This window comes from Rhinolophus sinicus, chromosome X, assembly GCF_036562045.2.
Source record: "Rhinolophus sinicus isolate RSC01 chromosome X, ASM3656204v1, whole genome shotgun sequence".
Taxonomy (NCBI): domain Eukaryota; kingdom Metazoa; phylum Chordata; class Mammalia; order Chiroptera; family Rhinolophidae; genus Rhinolophus; species Rhinolophus sinicus.
In genome coordinates, this window is record NC_133768.1 from 53,458,893 (window position 1) to 53,486,658 (window position 27,766).

General features: G+C 40.1%; 1 pseudogene; it reads right to left on the reverse strand.

Moving 5' to 3' along the window:
- Positions 1–24,652: 24,652 nt before the first annotated feature.
- On the reverse strand, positions 24,653–25,329 carry LOC109437907 (small glutamine-rich tetratricopeptide repeat-containing protein beta; annotated as a pseudogene).
- Positions 25,330–27,766: the final 2,437 nt, after the last annotated feature.

The window sequence follows — 27,766 nt, forward strand, 5'->3', positions numbered from 1 at the left end:
CATTTCTATTACCTGCCTGATATCTGTAGATATTTGCTGTTGTGATCCTTCTTAAAATTATTAATCCATTTTGCACACATATGTGTGCACGTGTACACACATAGTAAATAATTTTGTATTGAGATATCTATCTACTATTTGACAAAATGAAGCAAATAGCCCATCAGGAAATGTACATTTTATCCATTTTCTGATTTATTATTTTTGAAAATTTGAGGTATAAAACTTATTTCAAAAAAGTGAAAATAAGCTTCCCATGTAAGATTTTAAAAGTTCACAAAATTATTCTCCATTATTTACCAATAGGACTTCTTAATCATTTGGTTCCTTCCCAAATGGCTTAGCTTTCTGAAGTGTTCAAGAAAGAGAACAGAATGTGCACTCATCCCCTCCACAGAAGAGTCGTTTTTCATCTACCTCCAGTTTTTTGAGCCCTTAAATTTGTCAGCTTATTTGTTCAGCTTGTTCTGTGGAGGCATCTTACTTTGCTCTACATATTTCACTGAGTGCCCTTGAAGTTTTCCGGAATCTTCTTTCAGAACACTATAGTGCATGGGGTGGGTGTAAGCTCACAACTTACTACTGCTCATCGACTTCATGATGACACACTTCTATCAGACAAAAACTCAAACTCAAACTGCCTGAAATTTAAAGAATTTATTGACTTGTAACTGAACATCAAGGAGTATGGCCCAAAAATGTCACTAAAACTCCACTCCATTTTTCAGCTTTACTTTCTACTGTGTGTCACTTCTTTTTCAGGCTGTGCTGGCCCCCAGTGACTCTAAGTTCTCCCCTTCTAATGGCACGATGGCTAAAGCACCTTGATCCTCTTAGGTAAACACATTTCCAATAGGGAAGATCATTTGTTTTTCGTTCAATCAACCCAGTGAAAGTGTCACTTGCTCGAACTGGGCCATATACCCATCGCTGAAACAATCATTGTGGAAATGTGAAGTTCTCGATGGCAAGGATCAAGTGTCATAGGTGGCTTCCCCTACAGCTTAGCATGGACTCAACTTCACCCTAAGCACATAAACTTTGTAGAAGAGGGGATAGCTTCCCCAAGGAAAATTATGGCACATTTTGTCACAAATTGAGTAGTGAATGATTCCTTTGGAGCAAAAGTAACAGATATCTACTACAGCATCTTAATAGTGGGAAATATATTAGGTTACATTTTCTATTTTTATTGACATTTTAAACATATATCTATATCTATATCTATATCTATATCTATCTATCTATCTATCTATCTATCTATCTATCTATCTATCTATCTATCTATCTATATATAATTTCTTTAAGACCCTGTTAATTTCTTTAACATCTCAAAATTCAAGGCCTTTACTAATTTACATTAATGTTTGTGGTTTCTCGTAATTTAAAACATAGCATTTATTTTCTTTTTTTCTTAGTTCTTTATATTCATACATCCTGTTAGCATATACCCTATACTTCTGTGGTAGTCATGTACAGGATAAAAGAAGAAGCCCCGGGAAGTGCCTTTCTTAGGAAGAAGTCCCAAAACATAGTGCTTAAATAATATGAGAACTAAGAAAGTCATCATTGGAGATATGGTTTCATTATCTTTTAATTGTCCTAGAGCTGCCTAGATTTTATTTTACAGGCTCTCAAAACTAAAATCATACCTAAATCATACCTAAATCACCTATTAGAGTGTTTGTGAGAAAAAAGTAGACGACAACAACAACAAATGTTATCATGTTTGACAGTTAAGTGTTCCAGATACGTAAGCCTAGAGCAAATGTCTGAGGAGTCAAAGATAGAAGCTTACTGAAGAAAGAGTTGCAATTGAGCTAAGAAGACTAGCATTGCTGTATTGTGTGTGGGTAACTGGTTCTATCTAAGCTGGCATCTGAATCAAATTTTCAAGGGTTCTATTTGTGGTTTAGGCCAAGACACTGGTCCTTTCAGAACTGTACTAAGATTCATTGACGGGGGCTGAAACTAAATAAAAATGACTCAAATTACATGCAGATACAAAAGGGAAAGTTTGCAGCTGTTTCAAAACTCACAAGCTTGTGGAGATTGCCTTAAGCCTACTGAATATGGGAACAACGCAGCGGTTCTCAAACTTGAGTATCAGAGTCAGCTTAAAACACAGATTCCTCCACTCATTCTCAGAGGTCCTGATTGGATAGATAAATATGGGGTGGGGACTGAGAATTTGCCTGTGAATTTTGTTGAAAGTTCCCATGTAATATTGATGCTGTTGGTCTTGGGCCTTCACCTTGAGAACTACTGGATTATGGCAGCAAGACTAATTACAGACTCCCATCATCTGGTGGAAATAGAGCTCCTGGTAAAAGGGCAGACTTGGTCAGTGTTGTTTTAGGAGGGGAGGATATTAAATCCACAGTTTGAAGGTCTCAATATATAAAGCTTGACAGGGTAGAGTAAGTGGGGACTGACATCTCCTGGGCAGCGGTACACGGGAGCCACATCATACTGGCTCCTGAGAGCCATTGTCCACATCTCTTTCCAACTCCAAATTCAGGGATCTCTGATTGGTAATCTGAAATCAGCCTTGGTGGGATCTTTATACCACACCTAACTCCCAGCACAATACATTGCTTACAAGTGATATTGAGTGCTGATATGTCATAAGGTTAGAAACTCAACAGACTTTAAAATTCATAGACACCACTTTTAAGAACTTACATTCCAAATACAAACAATTGTAGCTATCCCATTAAAATTCTAGCTATCCCATTAAAATTCTGTGGTATTACTCATTCAACAAAAATTGAATACTTGTCACATTTCAAGAACTGTGACAAATGCTGGGGATACATACAGCAATGAACCAGAAAAACACAGTCCTTACCTTCTTGGAGCTTACACAATTTTTTTTTAAAATTAACTTTATTGGGGTGACAATGATTAGTAAAATCACATCGGATTCAGGTGTATAATTCTATAATACATCAACTATATATCAAATTGTGTGCTCACCACTCAGAATCAGTTCTCCTTCCATCAACATATATTTGACCACTTTTTCATCTGCCATCCCCCCGACCCCTTACCCTCCGGTAACCACTAAATTGTTGTCTCTGCCTATAAGTTTTTGTTTCTTTGTTTGTCTTGTTCCTTTGTGGCTTTCAGTTTTATATCCCACATATGAGTGAAGTCATATGGTTCTTGATCTTTTCTGCATAACTGAAAAGGGGCATAATAATCCCAAGATCTATCCATGTTGTAGCAAATAGCATTATTTTATCTTTTCTTATGGCAGAATACTATTCCATTCTGTATATATACCACATCTTCTTTATCCAATTATCCATTGAAGGACACTTTGATTGTTTCCACGTCTTGGCCACAACAACTAAAGCTACAATGAACATCAGAGCATGTATAGCTTTACGAATAAATGTTTTCAGAATTTTTGGTTTATACCTAGGAGAGGGATTACTGGGTCATATGGTAATTCTATTCGTAATTTTTTATTTACTTATTTATTTTTTATTTTATTAAATTCATTGGGGTGACAATTGTTAGTAAAATTAAATAGATTTCAGGTGTACAATTCTGTATTACATCATCTATAAATCCCATTGTGTGTTCATCACCCAGAGTCAGTTCTCCATCCGTCACCATATATTTGATCCCCCTTACCTTCATCTCCCACCCCCCCCCCCACCCCCTTACACTCTGGTAACCACTAAACTATTGTCTGTGTCTATGAGTTTCTGTTTCTCATTTGTTTGTCTTGTTCTTTTGTTGTTTTTGGTTTATATACCACATATCAGTGAAATCACATGGTTCTCTGCTTTTTCTGTCTGACTTATTTCGCTCAGCATTACACTCTAAAGATCCATCCATGTTGTCACACATGTTCCTCTATCATCTTTTCTTACCGCCGAATAGTATTCCATTGTGTATATATACCACAACTTCTTTATCCATTCATCTATCGAAGGACATTTTGGTTGTTTCCATGTCTTGGCCACCATAAACAAAGCTGCAATGAACATTGGAGCACACATGTCTTTATCTCTAAATGTTTTCAGATTTTTTGGGTAGATACCCAGGAGAGGGATTGCTGGGTCATATGGCAATTCTATTCGTAATTTTTTGAGGAAAATCCACACTGCCTTCCATAACGGATGCACCAGTCTGCATTCCCACCAACAGTGTATGAGGGTTCCTTTTTCTCCACAGCCTCTCCAACATTTGTTACTATTTGTCTTGTTGACGATAGCCATTCTGACTGGGGTGAGGTGATATCTCATTGTGGTTTTGATTTGCATTTCTCTGATGATTAGTGATGTTGAGCATTTTTTCATATGTCTATTTGCCATTTGTATGTCCTCTTTGGAGAAATGTCTCTTCAAGTCCTCTGCCCATTTTTCAATTGGGTTGTTTGTTTTTTTGTTGTTGAGTTGCATGAGTTCCTTGTATATTCTGGATACTAGCCCCTTATCGGAGGCACTGTTTGCAAAAATCTTCTCCCATTCAGTTGGTGGCCTCTTTATTTTGTCAATGGTTTCTTTTGCTGTGCAGAAGCTTTTAAATTTCATATAGTCCCATTCGTTTATTTTAGCTTTTACTTCCATTGCCTTTGGAGTCAAGTTCATAAATGCTCTTTGAACCCAAGGTCCATAAGTTTAGTACCTATGTTTTCTTCTATGCAGTTTATTGTGTCAGGTCTTATGCTTAAGTCTTTGATCCATTTTGAATTAACTTTGGTACATGGTGACAAATAGCAGTCCAGTTTCATTCTTTTGCACGTGGCTATCCAATTCTCCCAGCACCATTTATTGAAGAGGCTGTCTTTGCTCCATTGTATGTTTTAGCTTCTTTGTCAAAAATTATCTGTCCATATTTATGTGGTTTTATTTCTGGGTTCTCAATTCTATTCCATTGGTCTATGTGTCTGTTTTCTGCCAATACCATGCTGTTTTGATTATTGTAGCCCTGTAGTACAAGCCAAAGTCAGGAAGTGTGATACCTCCATTATTGTTCTTTTTCTTAAGATTGCTTTGGCTATTCGGGGTCTTTTGTGGTTCCAAACAAATCTGATGATTTTTGTTCTATTTCTTTAAAATATGCCATTGGGATTTTGATGGGGATTGCATTGAATCTGTATATTGCTTTGGGTAATATGGCCATTTTAACTATGTTGATTCTTCCAATCCATGAGCATGGAATGTCTTTCCATTTCTTTGTGTCTTCTTCAATTTCTTTCAAAAATGTCTTATAGTTTTCAGCATATAGGTCTTTCACATCCTTGGTTAAGTTTATTCCTAGGTATTTTATTCTTTTGCTGCAATTGCAAAAGGAATTGTTTTTGTATTTCTTTTCTGAGATTTCATTGTTAGTATATAGGAAGGCAATGGACTTTTGTGCGTTGATTTTGTAGCCAACAACTTTACTGTATTCGTTGATTGTTTCTAATAGCTTTTTGGTGGAGTCTTTAGGGTTTTCTATATATAGCATCATGTCATCTGCAAAGAGTGATAATTTAACTTCTTCATTCCCAATTTGGATGCCTTTTATTTCTTTCTCTTGCCTGATTGCTCTGGCAAGGACTTTAACACTATGTTGAAAAGCAGAGGTGATAGGGGACATCCCTGTCGTGTTCCTGAACGTAGAGCAAAGGGCTTCAGTTTTTCACCATTAATTATGAGATTAGCAGAGGGCTTGTCATATATGGCCTTTATTATGTTAAGGTATTTTCCTTCTATACCTATTTTATTAAGTGTTTTAATCATAAATGGATGTTGTATCTTGTCAAATGCTTTTCTGCATCAATTGATATAATCATATGATTTTTGTCCTTTATTTTGTTTATGTGATGTATCACATTGATGGATTTGGATGTTGAACCATCCTTGTGCCCCGGGATGAACCCCACTTGGTCGTGATGAATAATCTTTTTAATGCATTGTTGTATTCGATTTGCTAGAATATTATTTAGGATTTTTGCATCGGTATTCATCAGAGATATTGGTCTATAGTTTTCTTTTTTGTGCTGTCCTTACCAGGTTTTGGTATCAGGGTAATTTTGGCCTCATAAAATGAGTTAGGGAGTACTGTCTCTTCTTCAATTTTTTGGAAGAGTTTGAGAAGGATTGGTATTAGATCCTCTTTGAAGGTTTGGTAGAATTCATTAGTGAAGCCACCTGGTCTCAGACTTTTGCTTTTGGGAAGGTTTTGGATGACTGATTCAATTTTGTTACTGGTGATCGGTCTGTTTAGATTTTCCAGTTCTTCATGGTTCAGCCTTGGAAGGCTATATGTTTCTAAGAACATGTCCATTTCTTCTAGGTTGTTGAATTTGGTGGCATATAGTCCTTCATAGTATTCTTGGATGATCCTTTGTATTTCTGTGGTGTCCGTGATAACTTCCCCTTTTCGTTTCTGATTTTGTTAATCAGTGTCTTCTCTCTTTTATCTTAGTAAGTCTAGCCAAGGGTTTGTCAATTTTGTTAATCTTTTCAAAGAACCAGCTCTTTGTCACATTAATTTTTTCTATTGTCTTTTGTTCTCTATTTCATTTAGTTCTGCTCTAATTTTTGTTATTTCCTTTCTTCTGCTGACCTTGGGTTTTACTTGTTCTTCTTTTTCTAGTTCTTTAAGGTGTAACATGAGGTTATTTATTTGGGAGTTTTCTTGTTTCTTGAGATAGGCCTGTAATGAGATAAATTTCCCTCTTAAAACTGCTTTCGCTGCATCCCAAAATTTTGGTAGGATGTATTTTCATTGTCATTTGTTTCTATGTATCTTTTGATCTCTCCTCTAATTTCTTCTTTGACCCAGTCCTTCTTTAAAAGTATGTTGTTTAATCTCCATGTATTTGTGTTTTTCCGCTTTCTTTTTGCAGTTGATATCAATTTCAAAGCCTTGTGATCAGAGAATATGCATGGTATGATTTCAATCTTCTTAAATTTGTTGAGACTGATTTTATGTCCCAATATATGGTCTATCCTTGAGAATGTTCCATGTACACTAGAAAAGAATGTATAGTCTGATGTTTTAGGATGAAGTGCTCTATAAATGTCAATTATGTCCATTTCATCTAATGTGTCATTTAGGGCTACTATTTCGTTATTTATTTTCTGTTTGGATGATCTATCCATAGCTGTCAATGATGTATTTAAGTCCCCTAGTATAATTGTGTTTTGGTCAATTTCTCCCTTTAGTTCTGTTAGTAGTTGCTTGGTATATTTGGTGCTCCCTGATTGGGGGCATAAATATTGATGACTGTTATGTCTTCTTGTTGTACAGTCCCTTCACCATTATGAAATGTCCATCTTTGTCTCTTGTTATCTTTTTCACCTTGAAGTCTGTTTCATCTGATATCATTATGGCTACACCTGATTTTCTCTGGGTACCATTTGCTTGGAGTGTCAATTTCCACCCTTTCACTTTGAGTCTATGCTTGTCCTTGTAGCTGAGATGTGTCTCTTGGAGACAGCATATGGTTGGGTTTAGTTTTTGATCCAATCTGCTACTCTGTGCCTTTTTATTGGTGAGTTCAGTCCATTTACATTTAGGGTGATTATTGATATGTGAGGATTTCCTGTCATTCTATCTTTAGTTTTCTGGTAAGGCTGTGTCTCCATTGTTTCTTTGCCTTTTGTTGTTGTCTATTATTTCTGTGTGGTGGTATTCTATGATGTTTCCCTCTGTTTCTTCTTTTATTTCAGTATATATTTCAGTTCTGGATTTTTTTGAGTGGTTACCCTTAAGTTTATGTAAAAGAAAGTTTGATATTTAGAGTATTCCATTTTCTTCAGCACACTTACTTTCTCCATTCCCATATTCCCGTTCAGGCCTTTACTCTCCCCCTTTTTGAGTTTTGGTTGCCACAAATTGTCCCTGTTGATGTTGGTCGAATAGCCTCCTTTAGTATTTCTTATAGTGCAGGTCGTGGATTAGAAAATTCCCTCAGCTTCTGTATGTCTGGAAAGGTCTTTATTCCTCCTTCATATCTAAAGGATATCTTTGCTGGATATATTATTCTTGGCTCATGATTTCTCTCTTTCAATAGTTTGAATATTTGGTTCTACTCCCTCCTGGCTTGTAGAGTTTCTGCTGAAAAATCTGATGATAATCTAATGGGCTTTCCTTTGTAAGTTACCGTCTTCTTTTCCCTGGCTGCCTTGAGGATTCTTTCTTTGTCGTCGATTTTAGACAGCTTCAATACAATGTGCCTTGGAGAAGGCCTGTTGGGATTGAGGTAACTAGGTGTTCTATTTGCTTCTTGGATTCGAGGGTCCAGTTCTGTCCACAAGTTTGGGAAGTTCTCATTGACAATTTGTTTGAGTATATTATCTGTTCCCTTCTCTCTTTCTTCTCCTTCTAGTATGCCCATTATTCTTATATTGCTCTTTCTGATGGAGTCAGAAAGTTCTTGTAGAGTTCTTTCATTTCTTTAAAGTCTCAAGTCTCTTTCTTCTTCCATCTGTGTCATTTCCAGGTTTCTATCTTTGATGTCACTGATTCTTTCCTCCATCTGGTCAACTCTACTACCTAAGCTGGTTATTTCATTCTTAATTTCTTCTATTGAGTTCTTAATCTCCAGAAATTCTATTTGTTTCTTTTTTAAAATTTCAATCTCTTTCGTAAAATGCTCATGCTGTTCTTTGATTGTGTTTCTGAGTTCATTTAACTGCCTATCTGTTTTCTTGTATCTCGTTGAGTTTTTTCAGAACTGCAATCTTGAATTCTCTGTCATTTAAGTCACATATTTCTGTATCTTTAAGTGCCTTTTCTGAAAATTTTTCACTTGTTTTCTGAGCTCTCTTGTTATCTTGGTTATTCATGGTGATTACTGGTTTACTGTTTCTCTTCCTAGACATCTACAGGAGTGGCTTCTGCAACAGGTTGATAGGAAGCGATCTTTCTTTTGTTTTCCAGTACTTGTTGGTAGAATGTTTTATTTTTTCTCCAACTGCAGCATATTTTTCTTCTCCTACATGGTAGTGCTATGTTTTCTCTGCACTATTCCAGCTTCTCACACAATGGGGGGATTCCCTGGGAGACGGGCTTCTCCTCTGTTAATAGTTCGTCTAGGTCACAGGGCACAGTGTCCCGGTGGGTATGCAGAGAGCTTTTGCTGTTCCAAAACTCTTCTTGCTCCAGATTCAGAGCCCGAATGTTTCAGCCGTTCTGTTTACTCCTGCAGGGATCCGCCCATATAGGTGGGGCCAGGGGTGGGGTGAGTTGTGAGAGGTGGCCCAGAGCAATGGTGGCAACCACCACCACAGCCGGTCCTGCTTCCACAGCTCCCTCCCCTTTGTCTGAACTAGTTGGGCTGCGAATCTGTGTCTGTGTTCCACAGTTCTCAGAACAGCAAATATTCTGTTCTTTTGATCTGACACTGCTACTGTTCTGTTTCTAGCACCGGTCAGGTGGGGGCGGGGCGAGCTCTGGATGGTAGGGAGGGGGCGGCCAGTCTCAGTGCGTAAGGCTTCCGTTCTCTGCTCGGCAGTAAGGGCTTAAACCCTCCCGTTTTCAGTCTTCTTCCCTCAGTCTTTTCTCCGAGGTCTCTGCCGTGAGCGTTGGGTTCAGCCTTGTTATATGCTGTTCCCTCAGCACTGTGGGCCATAAGCGGAGCCCTAGCAGTCCGACTTCTTCCTTCTCCTGTAGCTGCAGTAGTTCCGGTATGCAGCGAGCTCAGAGCACTGGACTAGGTCTGCATCCTGCGCCCACGCATCTCCTTTTCCGCACTTCTCCCTTCCCTCCTCCCCTGCTCGTTGGATTCGCCCACCTTTAGGTGAATTCAGTAGTGGGCCTCTTTGTCTTGCCTGTCTATTGTGCAGGGAATCCTTTGTGGAGTCATTGTTGTTCGATTAGTTGTAAAATCCAGGGGAGCTTTACAGAGGCTCACTTCACGCCGCCATGTTGATCGATCCACTCTCTATTGCCTTTTTGTTCTCTGTTTCATTCAGTTCTGCTCTGATTTTCATTATTTCCTTCCTTCTGCTGACTTTGGGTTTCATTTGGTCTTCTTTTTCTAGTTCTTCAAGATGTAATGTTAGGTTGTTTATCTGAGGTATTTCTGGTTTCCTGAGATAGGCCTGCAATGATATAAATTTTTCTCTTATTACTGTTTTCGCTGCATCTTGGTAATTGTGATAGGATGTATATTCATTCTTATGCTTCTATGTATCCTTTGATCTCTCATGTTATTTCTTCTTTAACCCAGACATTCTTTCACAACATGTTATTCAATCTCCACATGTTTGTGGGTTTTCCTGCCTTTTTTTTTTTTTTTTTTTCAGTTGATATCCAGTTTCAAAGCTTCGTGATTTGCTTGAGAATATGCTTGGTATGATTTCAATCTTCTTAAATTTGCTGAGGCTAGTTTTATGTCCCAACCGATGGTGTATCCTTGAGAATGTTCCATGTACACTGGAAAAGAATGTATAGTCTGGTGTTCTAAGGTGAAGTGTTCGATTGATGTCAATTAGGTCCATTTGATGTTAGGTGTCATTTAAGGCTGATATATCCTTACTTATTTTCTGTTTGGATGATCTATCCATAGCTGTCAGTGATATATTTAGATCCCCTACTATAGTTGTGTTTTGGTCAATTTCTTCCTTCAGTTCTGTTAGTAGTTGCTTGGTATATTTTGTTGTTCCCTGCTTGGGGGCATAAATATTGATGACTGTTATGTCTTCTTTTTGTATAGTGCCCTTTGTCATTATGGAATGTCCATCTTTGTCTCTTGTTACGTTTTTTATCCTGAAGTCTATTTCATCTGATATCAACATGGGTACACCTGCTTTTCTCTGGATACCATTTGCTTGGATTGTCAATTTCCACTCTTTCACTTTGAGTCTATCTTTGTTCATGTAGCTAAGATGTGTCTCTTGGAAGCAGCATATGGGTGCTTTTAGTGTTTTGATCTAATCTGCTATTCTGTGACTTTTTATTGGAGAGTTCGGTCCATTTACATTTAGGGTGATTATTGATATGTGAGGATTTCCTATCATTCTATCTTTGGTTTCCTGGTAAGCCTGTGCCTCCATTGTTTCTTTGCCTTTTTGTTGCTGTCTGTTACTTTAGTGTGGTGGTATTCTATGATGTTTTCCTCTGTTTCTTCTTTTTTATATTATATATCTCAGTTATGGATTTTTTTGAGTGGTTACCATTAAGTTTATGTAAAGAATGTGTCATATATACAGTAGTCCTTTTTCTTCAGCATGCTTCTTATCTCATTCCGCTTTACAGATTCAGACCCTTACTCTCTCCCCTTTCATATTTTTGTTGTCACAAGTTATCCCTACTTATGCTGTCAGTTGATTGCTGAGTTGTAGTAGCAAGTTATCTTTTTTTTCCTTTTTGTAAAAATGTTTTTATCTTCTTTACTCTTTATGTTATATTTAAGTGTATTATGCCATATTTTGTGTAGGGGTTGCCATTTCCTGCTCTGTCTGATCATAATATTGCTTCTGGTTTTGCATTCCTTTGATTTTTTTGTTTCAGAGCAAAGAGTATTTCCTCTAATGCAGGTCATGTGTTAGAAATTTCCCTCAGCTTCTGTGTGTCTAGCAAGGTCTTTATTCCTCCTTCATATCTAATGGATATCTTTGCTGGATATTTTATTCTTGGCTGATAATTTCTCTCCTTCAATACTTTGAATATTTTATTCCTCTCCCTCCTAGCTTGTAGAGATTCTGCTGAAAAATATGATGATACTCTAACAAACTTTCCTTTGTAGGTTACCATCTTATTTTCCTTGGCTGCTTTGAGGATTCTTTCTTTGTCATTAATTTTTGACAGCTTCAATACAATGTGCCTTGGAGAAGGCCTATTGGGCTTCAGGTAATTAGGTATTCTATTTGCTTCTTGGATTCGAGGATCCAGTTCTTTTCACAAGTTTGGGAAGTTCTCACCCACTGTTTGTTTGAATATACTCTCCGCTCTCTTCTCTCTTTCTTCTCCTTCTGGTATGCCCATTATTCTTAAATTGCTCTTTCTGATGGAATCAGAAAGTTCTTGTAGAGTTCTTTCATTTCTTTTAAGTCTCAATTCTCTGTCTTCTTCCATCTGTGTCATTTCAGATTTCTATCTTTAATGTCACTGATTCTTTCCTCCATCTGCTCAGCTCTATTACCTAAGCTGGCTCTTTCATTCTTTATTTCTTTTATTGAGTTCTTGTTCTCCAGAATTTCTATTTGGTTCTTTTTTAAAATTTCTATTTCTTTGGTAAATGTTCATTTTGTTATTGAACTGTGTTTCTGAGTTCATTGAACTACTTGTCTGTGTTTTCTTGCATCTCGTTGAGTTATTTCAAAGCTGCAATCTTGAATTCTCTGTCATTTAAGTCACATATTTCCATGTCTTTAAGTTCAATTTCTGGAGACTTTTCATTTTCTTTCTGAGCTGCCTTGTTACCTTGGTTATTCTTGGCAATTAATGAATTATTATTTCTCTTTCTGGTCATCTAGAGGTGTGGGTTATGCAGCATGTTGGTATGAAGAGATCTTTCTTTTGCTTTCCACTAGGTGTTGCTGGAATATTTTATTTTTCTCTCCAACTGCAGCCTTTTCTTTTCACTCATGCTCTAGTGTTTTGTTTTCTCTTGCATTGTTCCAGCTTGCCACACAATGAGGAGTTTCCTGGAAGGTGAGCTTCTCCTATGTGAACTGGTAGCCTGGGTCTCAGGGCACCACCTCTGTAGTAGGATGTGGAGGGTGATAGGGTTCTGAACTTCTGAAATCAAAATGCTTCCTCTGTAGCCCAATGCAAAGCCTGTGTATCTCTTTGGCTCTGCTTGTCCTTGCATGGATCCACCAGATAGCTGGGGGCAGGATGGGCTGAGAGAGGTGGCTGGTGTGTTTGTGCCTCTGAGCAATGGTGACTACTAGCACATGGCTGTCTCGCCCCTGCAACACTTTTCCAGTATCGGAATTAGTCACGCTGTGTGCCTGTGGCTCAGGTAGCATTGCTCCAGTTCTCAGAGCTGTAGATATTCTGTTCTTTAATCTAAAACTGCTACCTTTCTTCTGGAGTCCACTTCTAACACTAGGATGCGGGGTGGTGAATGGGTGGGGAGGGGGGTCAGAGAACTCTGGGAGGGTGGGAGGAAGTCAGCCAGGCTCTGTGTCTTTGTTTTCTGTTTTATACCTGGCAGTGAGGTCTTAAACCACAGTTCTCATCCTTCTGTGTTTGATCTTTGTGCCTGAACGCTGGGTTCAGCTGTATTATATGCTGATCCCTCACGCAGTACTGAGGGGCAAAGGGTGTGAGCCTATAGTCTAAATTCTTCCAAGACTGCAGTGAACTCTGGACTGCAGCCTGTAGCCTGCATCTCTGCATTTCCGCCTTCCATCCTCCGCTCCTCATGTGATTTGCCCACCTTCAGAAGATTTGATGCGCGCATCTCTCGAACATGCTTGTGTGTTGCTTAGGTTATCCTTTGTTGAATTATAGCTGTTCAATTTGTTGTAACTTCCAGGGGATATTTCAAGAAGCACTCCTCATGCCCCCATTTCTGTGATGTAATCTAGAGAGTTTATACAATTGTAAAGAATATAAATAATTGTTATGTGAGTGACTTAATTATTTTTTTAAGAACTGCTTTTTAAATTAAATGAAGAAAATTCGTAATAATTATCTTTATGATCCCTGGAGCACAGTGGAATATTGTTAATTGTAAAAATTATTTATATTTGTTGAAACTTACTACATATTTAATATGTTTACTGAAAATATTTATATAATTATTATCTATGTGTCTCTCTCCAATATCGACTCTGTTCAAATTTAGAAACAGTGTAGGTACTTAGTGTTTCTTAGGTATATGTTCTCTCATTTCTAGACACAGGGTTCATTCACTTCACCCTCACTGTATCTTTTTTAAAAAGAAAAAAATTCTTGTGCTGTTTGGGAGAAAAGAGTTGAAGAAAATAGACTTAAAGATACTTAAAATATTTACATTTCAAAAAGAGTAAATACATGTTAATTTCAAGAATGAAGTTTTTTAACATGGCTTAATATAGGGACCTGAGCCACAGGCAGATGAGCTGGTAGGCAGTCAAGTTCTCCTGACTCCAAGGGAACACTGCTTATCAGACAGTTTTGTATGCTTACCAGCAGTCAAGGTCTCCCAGCTTCTTAGGACGCTGTGTACATGAAAGCAAGGCTTGCCAGATGATTTCTCCCATGAAATGCTCTTTGTTTTGCTGTGCTATAGAACCTTGCTTCTTCTTTGCCTGTGTGTGGATCAGTAGCCATCCAGCCCGCTACCACCGGAGACTTCTGGGCAGTAAGTATCAATAAACTTATGTGCTGCACTCAGCCACCTGGTGTGTTCTTTGAGCTTGTGGCTTCTCAGGCACAACTCTTGCAACAACTCGGACTAGTCCAAACAATTGGCAAGCCAGACAGGAGCCCAGAAACACCCTTGGCTGAGTGGGCATGGAGAAAAATAAGGGGAGTTCTATGGGGGAAGTCCTGGGATGGCCTAGCACCTCTGTGTAGCGGGCTGTGGTATCCATAGTCAATGGGGGGTCAGCCACTGGAGTACATAGGTGCCCCAAAAATGCTGGCCAGACTTGAGCAATTACTGAGCACCATAATCAAGGACTTAGGCTTAGAGAAAAGGAAAGCTGACTGCATGGTGGCGATGGCAGTAGCCAAGGCATGGCCGCTGTTAATGGCAGTAAAATGGGCCACCACAGCAGATCTTCAAGCCAGAATGCAGGAAGCTAAGCTACAAGAGGAGTTTCATTTAGAAAGGGAGTTTTGGTTGACATAAGCTGATGCCAAGGAAGCTATGTCAGAAAGATTAAGGAAGGTACATGAACAGCTGGAAACTCTGGCCTGCACTTCACCCGCACATGGGGTTGTAAATAACCCCATTCCCAGATACACAGCGTCCTCACCCACCCCAACTGGGATCCCAAAGCCTGGGATCCATTAGACAGATGATAAAGAGGAAATATAGAAGGATGTAATAGAAAGGGGTGCAACACACATGCCCCATGCTGCAAACTCATCCAATTCTGCAGCAAAAATAGAAAACAGAACAAAACCAGCCACAGGGAGCTGACCTTGCTAATTTGCTGACACCTGAGAGGAAGCTGTTACCCCTATGAGAGAATATACTGCTACTGAATTAATTGAGCTGGGCGATCGCTTTAGACAGAAAGCTAGAGAAAAATCGGCCAGAATGGCTGCTCCAGTTATGGGATAACAGGATGGAAGGAGTCATTCTGAATAGGACTGAGATGAGTAACCTTGCATCGGTACCGAGCCTCCCTCTCACTGAGGCAGCGACTTTATGCAGCGATCAATGAGGAGGAGACAATTTCACTCCATGCATGGTTAATCACTGCATGCAAGGTAGCCTGGCCCAACGAAAGGGACATATCCATGCAACCCATTAGATAGCAGATTATGGAAGAATTGCAGGATGTTCTTTGAAGTGTAGAATTAGACATGCAGTCTATTCTCAGAACTTCATAGGGCCTGACAATGAAATTTTTACAGGAGGTTTCAAGGATCTCATCTGATAGTCCCTAACAAACAGTATGGTACCTTGGTTTCCATCTTGAGTCCTCTAGTAGGGCAAGCAATCCCCTTGCTGCACAAGCAACAGTGGACCTAGGAGAGACTGAAAGAGTCTACCACCTGGGGTGGGGAAGGTTTCAGGAAGGCCAAACAAAAGGAGAAAAGGAGGCCTATTTGTGTCACTTTTAAGCAAATATAGTATGAACTGCTCCAAGCAGGGACCACCCTGGAATAAACTGACAGACAACCAAATGAGATCTTAGTAAAATTGTGGCAGATGCTACCCAAAGAGAAATGTTTCTGCAAAATGCCACCCAGAGATGGTCGCCTACAGGAGAAGGGAGAAACTCAGCCCACAGCACCATCTATGGAGGAGGGGTGGCAGGAGTCATACCTTCTGTAGTAGGATAGAGGCCAAGGCCCCTGACTCTAAGTCAGGGCATGTACTGGGGACTGGAGGCCTCATGTAGAACTGACCATCTACTGGTCTTCCAAGAATAAATAGAAGGTTTTTACTCTTGTTGATACTAGAGCAAAGTGTACTCAAAGTGTACATCTTGTTGAATACTACATGTACTATATATCAACGTGTACTCTTGTTGAATACACTTTGATATATAGCAACCCCAATCGTTTCCAGAGCTCCATTCTAGCAAAAAATGGCTATACAGGAAGCACTATTTAGGGCTAAAATACCTTTAGTCCTACAAATTAGCTGACTCCTCCCTAAATGATATGTAGTGCACATCTCACCCATACCTGAACACGTCTTGGGCATGGACATTCTGGCAGGCCTTACAATTAACACAACACAGGGGAATTCAGACTGAGATGCAGAGTGGTGAAGGCAATCTCCTCAGGACACGCCATATGGTCTCCAGTGAGACTCCTATCCCTACATCACACAATGAATACCCAGCTATATTGCCACCGGGCTGGGGGGGGTGGGGGGTGGGGGGTGGGAGGTACAGAAAGAAGAAATAACCCAAACTATACAGGAATTGGCAAAAATGGGCATTGTTCGCCCAACCCACAGTGATTTCAACAGCCCTGTGTTGCCCATGCAAAAACCCAATAGAACTTGGAGGATGACTGTGGATTATCGGGAATTAAATAAGACCCATCCTCCCCGAAGGCTACCTACACAGTTCCACTATCTGCCACAGCCTCATGGCAAAGATCTGCAGTTCTGGCAAAAGCCTGTCTCAGTGCATCTGTTTCACTGCATAGATGACATAATGTTACCCTGTAAAGTCTCTTTCAGATCTAGAGCAAGCAGCTAAAATGCCGATTTCCCACCTAGAGTAACAAGAATGGGTGGTGAACTGTACCAAAGTGTAAGTGCCTGGGTTCTCTGTAAAATTCTTGGGTGTTATATAGGCGGGTAAGACAAAAGTCATGCCTGAAGCAGTTATTGACAAAATACAGGCTTTTCTCCTCCCTACATCTGTTCCCCAGTTACAATCTTTCGGGGGCCGCTCTGGCTATTGGCGATCCTTCATCCCCACTTGGCCCAAATCCTTAGGCCATTGTATAGACTGGTTAAGAAGGGGGTGCCTTAGGGTTGGGAGACCCAACCTAGGCAGTCACTGCAGCAAAACAGCAGTCAAACAGGTACATGTGTTGGGCATGATTCAACCTGATGTGCCCTGTAAATTAGATGCAGCCAGTGCCACGGAGGGTTTTGGACAGGGCCTATGGCAATGGCAAAATGGATGATGTGTGCCTCTTGGCTTCTGGTCGCAATTATGGAAAAGAGCCAAACAATGGTACAGCCCCATCAAAAAACAATGGTACAGCTCTGTGTGGTATACCACACCTTTCATCAGTATGAACTGCACACCGGCACAAACCCTGTCACTGTAAAAACTTTCCTCCCAGTTGCTGGGTGGATTTAGGACATGCTACAGAAACCGTGTTCAGGTACTACACAGACACTGATTCTAACTAAATGGCATACATCTTCACAGCAGCACAGAACCTTTGCAACGAGCCCCCTCAGTGAAGAGATGCATGCTGTCTTGAGACCCATGACTTATCTCACTATGGACCTCTCTGCTGACACCCCCAATATGGACATACGAAGGTCAGGCAATTAAGTTCATGAACTCATCCTAGAAAAAGAGCTATATACCTCATTGCTGAATATCACTATGGTCACCTTTGAAGTGCTCCCTTGGGAAGCTGGCACTGACGCCAACACCTAGTCAGTGCAATGTTGGAACTCTTTTTCTGGAATGGCCATCAGAGCTGTCATCCTATTACCCTTGATGTCCTGAATGTCAGCAAAATGTCTTCCTTTCAATATTTCCTTTGTCTTTGGGTAAAGAAAGAAGTCATTGGGGCCCAGATCAGGTGAGTAGGGAGGGTGTTCCAATACAGTTATTTGTTTACTGGCTAAAAACTCCCTCAAAGACAGTGCCATGTGAGCTGGTGTATTGTTGTGATGCAAGAGACATGAATTACTGGCAAAAAGTTCAGGTCGTTTTTATCCAATTTTTTCACACAGCCTTTTCAGCACTTCCAAATAGTAAACTTTGATAATTGTTTGTCCAGTTGGTACAAATTCATAATAAATAATCCCTCTGATATCCAAAAAGGTTAGCAACATTGTTGCAACAAGTTCACAAACTTAATTTTCAGACCTCATACAGCCATCCCCCGTGTAGGAAGGATGGGGAACAATCCAAGCAGATGTCTGGTACACAGAGGGCTCTGCAGTATGGCAGCCACCAAAATGGACTGCCATTGCTGTGCAGCCCATCACTGATACCTTATGGTAGGATGTTGGAATGGGACAAAGCAGCCAATAGGTGGAACTATAAGCAATATAGATGGTGATCACCTTAGAAGCAGCCTTTGTCACCCTATGTACCAACAGCTGGGAGATCTTTAAGGGCATCATTCTATGGCTCCCCACCTGGGCTACAAATAACTGGATGGTTGCAAAATGACCTCTATGGGACAAGGACTTATAGCAGGACATATGGGCGGTAGTACAATGAAAAACCGTCACAGTGTACCATGTCCCAACTCATGCAGTGTTAAATACCCCACCCCAAATCATGAGGCACACAGCCTCGCCCACCTGCACTGGGCCCGACTAATGTCAAAAGAAATAGCGCAATGGCTACATAATAAGAGCACCCACTGAGGACAACATAGTCTCTTCCAACTGGCTACACAATACAACCTCGATGTGTCAGCAGAAGACCTCAAAGTTGTTTGTGAACAATGACCTATGTGTAGTCAACAATGCCCTAAACAACTGGGGCAACACATAGGGCACGTCAGCAGAGAACATGAACCCATTTGTCACTGGCAGGATAATTATGTAGGACCACTTCTCCTGTTGAGGGCTGTAAATGTGCCCTGACTCGTATGGATACAGCTAATAACCTTCTGTAGGCCTTCTTGAGTAAATGGGCCACACAACGGAACACCATCCAAGGACTGGAGCACCTAAGTGTGGCTGAGGGGCTCCAATCACACATTGACAGTGACAATGGGACACCCTTTTCTAGAGTCTACCTAGATCTGGGCTGAACAGCATAACGTAGTATAGTCATTTCACTTACACTGCAATCTAACTGTTGCCAGGCTAATCAAATGATACAATAGACTATTAAAGGAACAATTGAAAACAGAGACTGGCTCCAAGCAGGGATAGCCTACCCAGCTACATCAGAACCTCCAAACCATCAACAACTTCCCTCGAAGAGGAAGGCCCAGTGTGTACTTTCTCCTGACAGCTGGGACCTACAAGGCCCTCCAAATTCCGGTAACTGGGCCACACAGTCTCATGCCCCAACAAGGCATGGAAAACAGTCTTTTGCCGTTACCACAAGACCTACTCACGCGGATGCATATGATCTCTTGGCCATGGTGCTGGCAAGCCAGGCCTAGGTGGTTGGGGATCCTCGCTCCACAGGGTATTAATATATAACAGATACTAATAATATATCCAACCTTTGTCTTTAAAACTCCTCCCAACATCACTTTCAGAACCCCAGGCCCATGATAAAGCAGGGCTCCCTATGCATAACCCTATAGATGGTTATTATGCATGTCCTGATCATAGACCAAAGCCCACAGCCCACTTCTCCTGCGGGAGATGAAATTTGGTACACAAAGCCTGGTAGACAGTCCTCTCCAGGCATAGTGTTATCTACCACTAATCAAACTGCATCTATCTTATTAGATAGGCAAGAGCTCCCGCTACTAGTGCCCAGAAAATACCGCACTTTTTGTCCTTGGTGTAACAGGTAACCTCTTCCTAGATTAGACACAGACAGTAGCAAATGTCTACAATCAAATGGACTGCTGTGCTTGCTCAGACAGGGTTAGCAGAATACATCAAAGCACGCTAGGGCCTACGGTTCCTCTTAGGGTTAGTTATTGACCTGCTCCATCCATAGATAGCCATATCTGCCATACAGTTAGACTAGTAGGTGCACATTGGGCAGGCTGTACCTACCAGTAACCATTAAAAAGACCCTACACCACCATGCAGTTAGAATGCAGTGAAGGCCAGACACTGCATAGCCCGTGCAGCATGGTGGTTTTACCCTCTGGCCATCTTTTCTCCTCAGGCTGCTTCTATTGATTTAGAGCTACAAATCACTACCTTCTAATCACACAGCTTAAGCTCTTAATGCTTCCCAGCAAACTATAGCCATGTTAAATAAAGAAACCACCCAACTGCATAAGGTAGTACTACAGAATAGGATGGCATTAGATATCTTCTCCGTGGTCCAAGGGGGCACCTATACCCTAGTAGGAACCGAGTATGATGTCTGTGTGCCAGATTATCATGCCAACGTAAGTTATGCTCTGATACAAATGCAATGGCACATTAAAGCAATAGACAGGTTAGCATATGACGCCTTTTCTAGTTAGCCTCCCTTGCCCCCTCCTCACATCTCACGTTTTTTAATATTATTGCCTTCCTCCTGGGCCTGTTACTGTTTTTCCTTTGCCTATACTGTTATTGCAATAACTGGTTTCAGTGTACATCTTTAACCCACAAGAGTCCAGGAACTATGACTGCTGGGGTGTGGGATGTAGGGACCTGGGTCACAGGCAGATGAACTGGCAGTCAGTCAAGGTCTCCTGACTCCATGGGAACACTGCTTATCAGACAGTTCTGTATGCTGGTCAGCAGTCAAGTTCTCCCAGCTTCTTGAGATGCTGTATACATGAGAGCAGGGCCTGCCAGATGATTTCTCCCATGAAATGCTCTTTGTTTTGCTGTACCTATATAACCTTGCTTCTTCTCCTCCTGTGTGTGGATCACTACCCCTCCGGCTGGCTGCCACCGGAGACTCTCCCTATCAGTGTCTCAATGAACCAATGTGCTGCACTCAGCCACCTGGTATGTTCTTTGGGCTTGTGGTTTCTCAGCCACAACTCTTAGATCAACTCAGACTCACTCCGAACACTTAGTTTTGTCAATTCTCATGTTTTTTTTTTGTTGTTGCTGTTTCACAGAATGGCAGTTTTTAAAGAAGTAATTAGTTTAGTTAATGTGCATTCGGTATAATAGGGCAATTTCTGCAGTAGATAATGGAGAAGAGGATAGGAGTGCGCTTTTAAGGAAGCCCTGACATGAACATCAATGTGGTGTCCAGGCTATACCAAAGGCACCTCCCTCTGTCTTCTCTCCCTTACCTTCTAGAACTTGCCAGGTTCCAACAGGGTTGTAGGAATGGGCAAGAGCCTGCACTTTTTGATTGGTGGGTGAGTGAGGACATAAAAAAAAATACTCATTTGCTCCCATCTCAGGCTCTCACTACTAATTTTTCTTTTCTTTTTCTGCTATATAATTTGATTTAATTACAGTCTCTTTTTATAAGCAGTAATGTAGACACATATTGTTCGTTCTTTAAGGTTAGATAATGTCATCCAAGAAAGGATCTGTTTAAACCATATTATAAAAATTAGATAAACAATTAGGTACATTAAATAAAATTGTCATTTGCATAAAAATGACATTTTAAGTTTAACAGCATGATAACAGCTACAGCTTCTACACTGAAATGTGGTTAATGGAAGTTAATCATTCCTAAGTAGACTGTATATAAAGATTTTCCTCAATGCTGTCTTGTTCTAGATAAGGAAGAATGCTATTGGGGGCATTCCTTAAAATTTTAAGAGTAGCTAGCAAATCCAACTACACAAAACTTTTTCGAAATGCAGTGATTCCAACGTGATGAAGGGACTTGAAAAGCAAAACTGGCTGTAATTCAATGGAAATCCAGGTAAGTGAACAGATATCATCTAGAATGCATTTGTTATGGGTAGTATATTAGCAAAGACACAAACTGAAAAGGTAAAAAGGAAGAAATACACCAATTCCCATTACTTCTTGCAAAACGAATGGCTACCTTCACAACATATTAGCAAATCAAAACACTGTTTTAAAGTGTTTTTTTCTTATAATGTCTTTGTCTGATTTTGGTATTAGAGGAATAGGTATATAAAATGAGTTGGGAAGTGTTTCCTCTTCTATTTTCTGGAAAAGATTGTGTAGAACTGATATTTTCCCCTTAAGTGTTTCATAGAATTCCCATTTAAATCGTTTGGGACTGTAGTTTTCTTTTCTGGAGGATATCTATTTCTTCACTGAGATTTATTTTGTCTAAGTTGTTAAATATATGAACCTAGAGTTGGTTGTAGTATTTTCTAATGATCCTTATAATGTCTACAGGGTCTGCAATGATATCTTCTCTTTCACTTCTGATACTGTTGATTTGTATTTTCCCAATTTTCCTAGTCAGTGAGCTAGAAGTGTACCAATTTTATCAACCTGAAAGCATTTTTAATACTCTCAAGATAGCTATATTAGAAAATTTTTCTTCCTCAACACTGAATAAGAGTGACTAATTTTTAATTAAAGATCAACTTAACTGTTTTTCATCACAGTCATCACTTTCATGTAATTAGTTCGTACTTCATTCTGTATAACACTTGACCACTAAGAGCTGAATTTCACTTATGAAAAATTAAGTAGGTTTAGATGGAATATAAAAGAGTTCATTCAGAGGGCCTAAGACTTAAGTCCTGCTCTTCTCTGGCCAAAACTATATGTTCATATAGGTATTCATTGTAGCCTGAGCACAAGGGGGATTAGGTACAGTATTTGCTGGTCTAACTGAGGAGAAATCTCTAACTTAGTGCTGCTCTAAATTAGAGTCTTTGGATCTATATCAGAATGACCTGGTGTACTGTTCAAAATGGTGATTCCTTATTATAGGACATACTAAATACAAATTGAGAGTGTGGTTCTGAAACTGCATTTTTAACAAATTCCCTGGGTGATTCTTACAGTGATATTATAGAACCACTAGTCTTATCTCAGAAAGGGAAAGAAAGGAAAAGTTGGTTTTTAAACTTCAAGATAATAAGTAGTCTTTTGAGAATAGTTAGAGTAAGGCCCTGATCATCAGCATTACTTTATTTTTGTTTTCTCTCAAGCACTTGTGAAATCATGACAAGTCTGCCCAACTTAACCAATTCCATAATTAACAAACAAAAGAAATTCCACTTGGAATTAGAACAGTCTCACCCATCACTGTAGTTAGAGCCATGTCATTAATACCTAACAATGCCATTTCTCTCCACAAACTGATATGTATTCTAATTGCAGTATATTTTAAGCCCCCTATTATGTTTAAGTTGTATCAAATTAAGGTGAAGCATAAAACCAACATGCCAAACCAAATCATAGCAGAGGATTACATGAACAAGCATTGTTAGTGATAGATGCTTTTTGTTATCCATCAAATAATTACTGTTTAAAAAAAAAAACAACATGGTGTTTATGGGCACACAACTAAACACCACTTAGAAAATCCTTAAGGGCCAAGTCATTGGCTTATTTAAATGTAGGTATATTTGAGAGTTTCCATGGTAGGGTCACCACTAAGGAAATTGTGCTAGTTAAACTGAATATTTATACAAAGGACCTAACCAGGACCATTAAGGATTTCTAAATGTATTTTACTATGTGATTAGCATAACTGGCAATGCTAATGTTAACAATGCCAAACTGCAGGCAAGATTAGTTAAGAACTATGCAGAAAACCTGAGCATCATACCTATCTTCACTTTTTATACATTCACAGCATCTATTTTTCTCTTTTCAAAACAACAACCCTTCCACCAAATGCTGCTTTCCACCAGCTCCTGAGATCCCGTCACTGATCAGAACAAGCAGCATTAAAGATAATACTGGCCCCTAAGATATATTCATGACTGATAGCACTATCAAAGCTAAACCTAGATAACAAATTTCTTCTCTCCAGATATGCTACTCAGTGGCAAATACATTTCTCCTAACCCAGCATGAGAAACCTTTCCTTTTGGCCATCTCCTCTTTCAAAAAGTTTGCTTACAGGAATTTGGAGCTAGAGAACTCACCAATAAACAGCCTTACTGTGCAATAAATATACTCTGCTATTAAGTCTAATGTACAAATACAATGATGAAGATTTGAAAATGGTACCCTGTCCAGTGCTATACTGGCACTTAACAAGGCTGCTGATTATTTATTTACAAAAGAGTCATGTTATGTTCAAGTCTGTTTGTGATAAGCATATTGTTTAGACAGATTTATTCTTTAGGTTTGTATTCGGGTTTTTTTTTTTAATCCAGTGTCTACAACAAATACTTCGGAGTCATAACCATTTGCATTCTGGGCTTGGGTCCTGTCATGCAAGGTGGCATGCGGGGTCTCTAGTCCCGCTCCCCACATAAGAATGCAGGATATGGTGGGGCCAAAAAGGAACACCCACGGAGCTATAGATAGGGGAGTCATACCACTATATTCTCGCTGGCGGCTGGGAATCAGGAGCCACACTATCTGCAACCTGTCGTCCACTTCTCTCTGCCAACCAACCTCACTTGCTAGCTGCAATCTGCCGTGCTAACTGCAATCTGCTCTTACTGGCTCAGCCACCATCTTCTTGCAAGCCCCCATTTGCTGCTAGCATAGCCACAGGAGTTATATTAGTGGCCAATGGCTCACTGGTTACAGCTGACAGCCAACTAGCCGCAGCTGATGGCCATTTACTACCCGAGTGAACACCTTTCCACGTGAGGCTGAGAGCCTGGAAACTGTACTCCAGGCTCTGTCCCCACTCTGGCAAAGTCAGAAATGGTCTTCAGTGCTGCTGAAGGATCTGCTCAGGATGGGATTTCTCAGCTGTTCTATAAGTTTAGGATTCTGTTGCTGTATGTATTGAGCAAACTTCTGTCCCACTTATGTGAGGCTAGATAGGTCAGTTAGGCCCTAACTCCAGCAGCAGGTCCCCCAATGGGACTTGCCATCATTCCTGACATTAGCTGTTAAATTTGAGGATTCTGCATTAAACTTGCTGCCATTCTAATGAAAGCTGGATTATTTATTAAACTAGCCATGCCAAAGCTCAATCCAGTTCCTGTAGGACTGCATACCTCTCTTAATTTCTGTTCAACTATTCTCAGATTTGACTTATTGGAATGATTTTCAGGGTCAAGATCTAATGCCTTTTGATAACTTGTAACTGCTTCTTCAAATTTATTCATTGCAGTGAGGGCCAGCTGCATTCTCCCGTAGGCCTTGCTACACTTTGAATCAATTGTTATTGCTTTTTCACAATCCTTTATTGCAGCTGTGTAGTGACCTCATTTACTCTGAGCAGCAGCCTCGCTCTGAGCTCCATCGCTGAAGCAGCAGCTCAAAAGGCACCAGGGACTTATGAGGAGGAATGGAATTGTCTGTTCTCCCGTTGAACTGTCCCCTACCCAGCCTGCACATGTAGGTGTACACCATATCTGAGTCTCCATCAACTTCACAACTAATTTTTCAATTGCATAATTCACATTATTCTTCTAAGGTCTTGTCATTATATTTTAAGGTTACTGAAAGTGAGGTCCTTGACCAGTACCTGTCCCAAACTGTTACCCACCTAAGATAAGTAGAGAAATTGAGAATAGACATTTCAAAACTTTTATAGCAATTCAACAGAGTGATTTTACATATGTTGAATATAATGATAAAAGAACTAGGGCTTGTATTTTATGTCTATTTCCTTTTCATTTATTCTAATCATTCTTATTACATTTTACAAGGTTTCAGTCTGTAATTGCAATTGTTTTAGACAGTTACTTCACAACAGCTGGTTTGAGAACCCATGGTCTAAGCAATTTTTAGGTCAATGTGCATCTATTGCCTTTAAAAGTGTTGATAAGGTGCTACTTTGGGAGACAGATCTCAAACATAAGCAACCACTTACCCTGCTTCTTCTCTAACCATACTTCTTTGGGGGCCATAATGGGAATCTAGAAAAGATGAGGATGGTAATTGCTACAAATACTTGTCCTTCTCATGCCATGCATTCTCCCCACCTACTGACCGATGCCCATGGAATACTGTATGCTCACAGTTAGAATGCTCTGGGGTACCCACATACCTCTGCTCTACTGATGGTGTTGTCACACAGCAGCCTAACCGTTTGTCCCTACCATCCTTTCCTTAGGGAAAGAGGGCTGCGGGTTGTCCCTCTTAGGGGTTGAGTTTTATAGGTCTCCTCTCTTGGTCCCAGTATGCTGGGTCCGCAGTCAAAGATAAGTAAGTTTCCTCAAGGGAGGGACGACTTAAGCCAGACGGGACCCCGGGGACCCCCATGAGTTAGCCTTTGAAACTAGGAGGGATGCCCCTCCTCCAATGTTTCCTGGGAGCTGCTGACTCCTGCTTCACGTGACCAGCACCCTATTGTGCTAAGGAATGATTAATTGAGCGAAACTATCTCGCTCCCCGCTTGGCTCATGGGATGATTGCCATGAGAGACCTGCTCCCCCAGGGATTGTATACACCGCACCTTGTCCACATGGGGACAGCATGCACAGGTTGCTTTGGGACAAATTGATTGGATATTGGGAATATGCTAATTGTATTAGTGGTGTAAGAGCTTTACAGACCCTACCCAGAATCATGTGATGCCTATTGTAAAAAAGCAATAAATACCCACGACGACCCGATTCGGGGTTCCAGTCTCTTGAGGCTGTGAGTCCCTTGGTCCTCTGTGGTTTCTCTGCATTCAGTGTCTCTGGTCTCTTTATTTCTATAATAGAATTCAGCCCTTGCCGCCTCCCTCGCTTTCCCCCACTGCTTGTGTTGTGCAGGATGCAACATGATGGTATACCTAGCAAGAGTCAGTTTATGAAAACTAAGCCAAATAATTCAGAAGAACTGAATAAAGTGTAGTTGCTCTAAAAAACTTGTTCAATAGGGGGTAGAATGACCACAGAGTGGGAAAAATCTGAAAAATTCTGCACTCACATTCATTTACAAATGTCGTTATTTTCTTTGTTTTAATTAAACAAATTGAAATAGTAACTGACTGTACAAAACTTCAATCAGCAGAAGTATTCTCAAAGGAAAAGCCTTGATATCCATGTGAAAAGATTGTCAAATTAATGCACATTTGTATTATTTAAGTTTTGAGAAAACATTAGGAAATGAAGTCTGACAATTAAGCTCGCAAACTCATCCTAGAAAAAGTGGTACACATCTCACTGCTGAATATCACTATGCTTACCTCGAAGTACTCCCCTTGGGAAGCTATGCACTGATGCCAGTGCCCAGTCCACCCTTCAAAGCAATTTTGGAACTCTTTTTCTGGAATGGCCATCAGAGCTGTCATCATATTACCCTTGGTGTCCTGAATGTCATCAAAATGTCTTCCTTTCAATATTTCCTTTTTCTTCAGGTAAAGAAAGAAGTCATTGGGGGCCAGATAGGGTTAGTAGGGAAGGTGTTCAAATACAGTTATTTGTTTACTGGCTAAAAACTCCCTCAAAGACAGTGTCATGTGAGCTGGTGTATTGATGTAATGCAAGAGCCATGAATTGGTGGTGAAAAGTTCAGTTCGTCTAACTTTTTTATGCAGCCTTTTCAGCACTTCCAAATAGTAAACTTGGTTAACTGTTTGTCCAGTTGGCACAAATTCATAATGAATAGTCCCTCTGACATCACAAAAGTTTAGCAACATCGTTGCAACAAGTTTGTGAACTTAATTCTCAGACTTTGTATGTCTCAACTCTTACTAATTTTTTAAATAGTAACCTCCGAAGTACGGTTCCCGAAGTACGAAGTACTCCGAAGTACGAAGTACTTCTTAAACAGTAAAATCACACTGTTTAAGAAGTAAAAACAAAAGGTTCAAAAGATATTCAGAGAAGGGAGGGGTTATTTTGTACTGAAATGTCAGGTATTATGTCA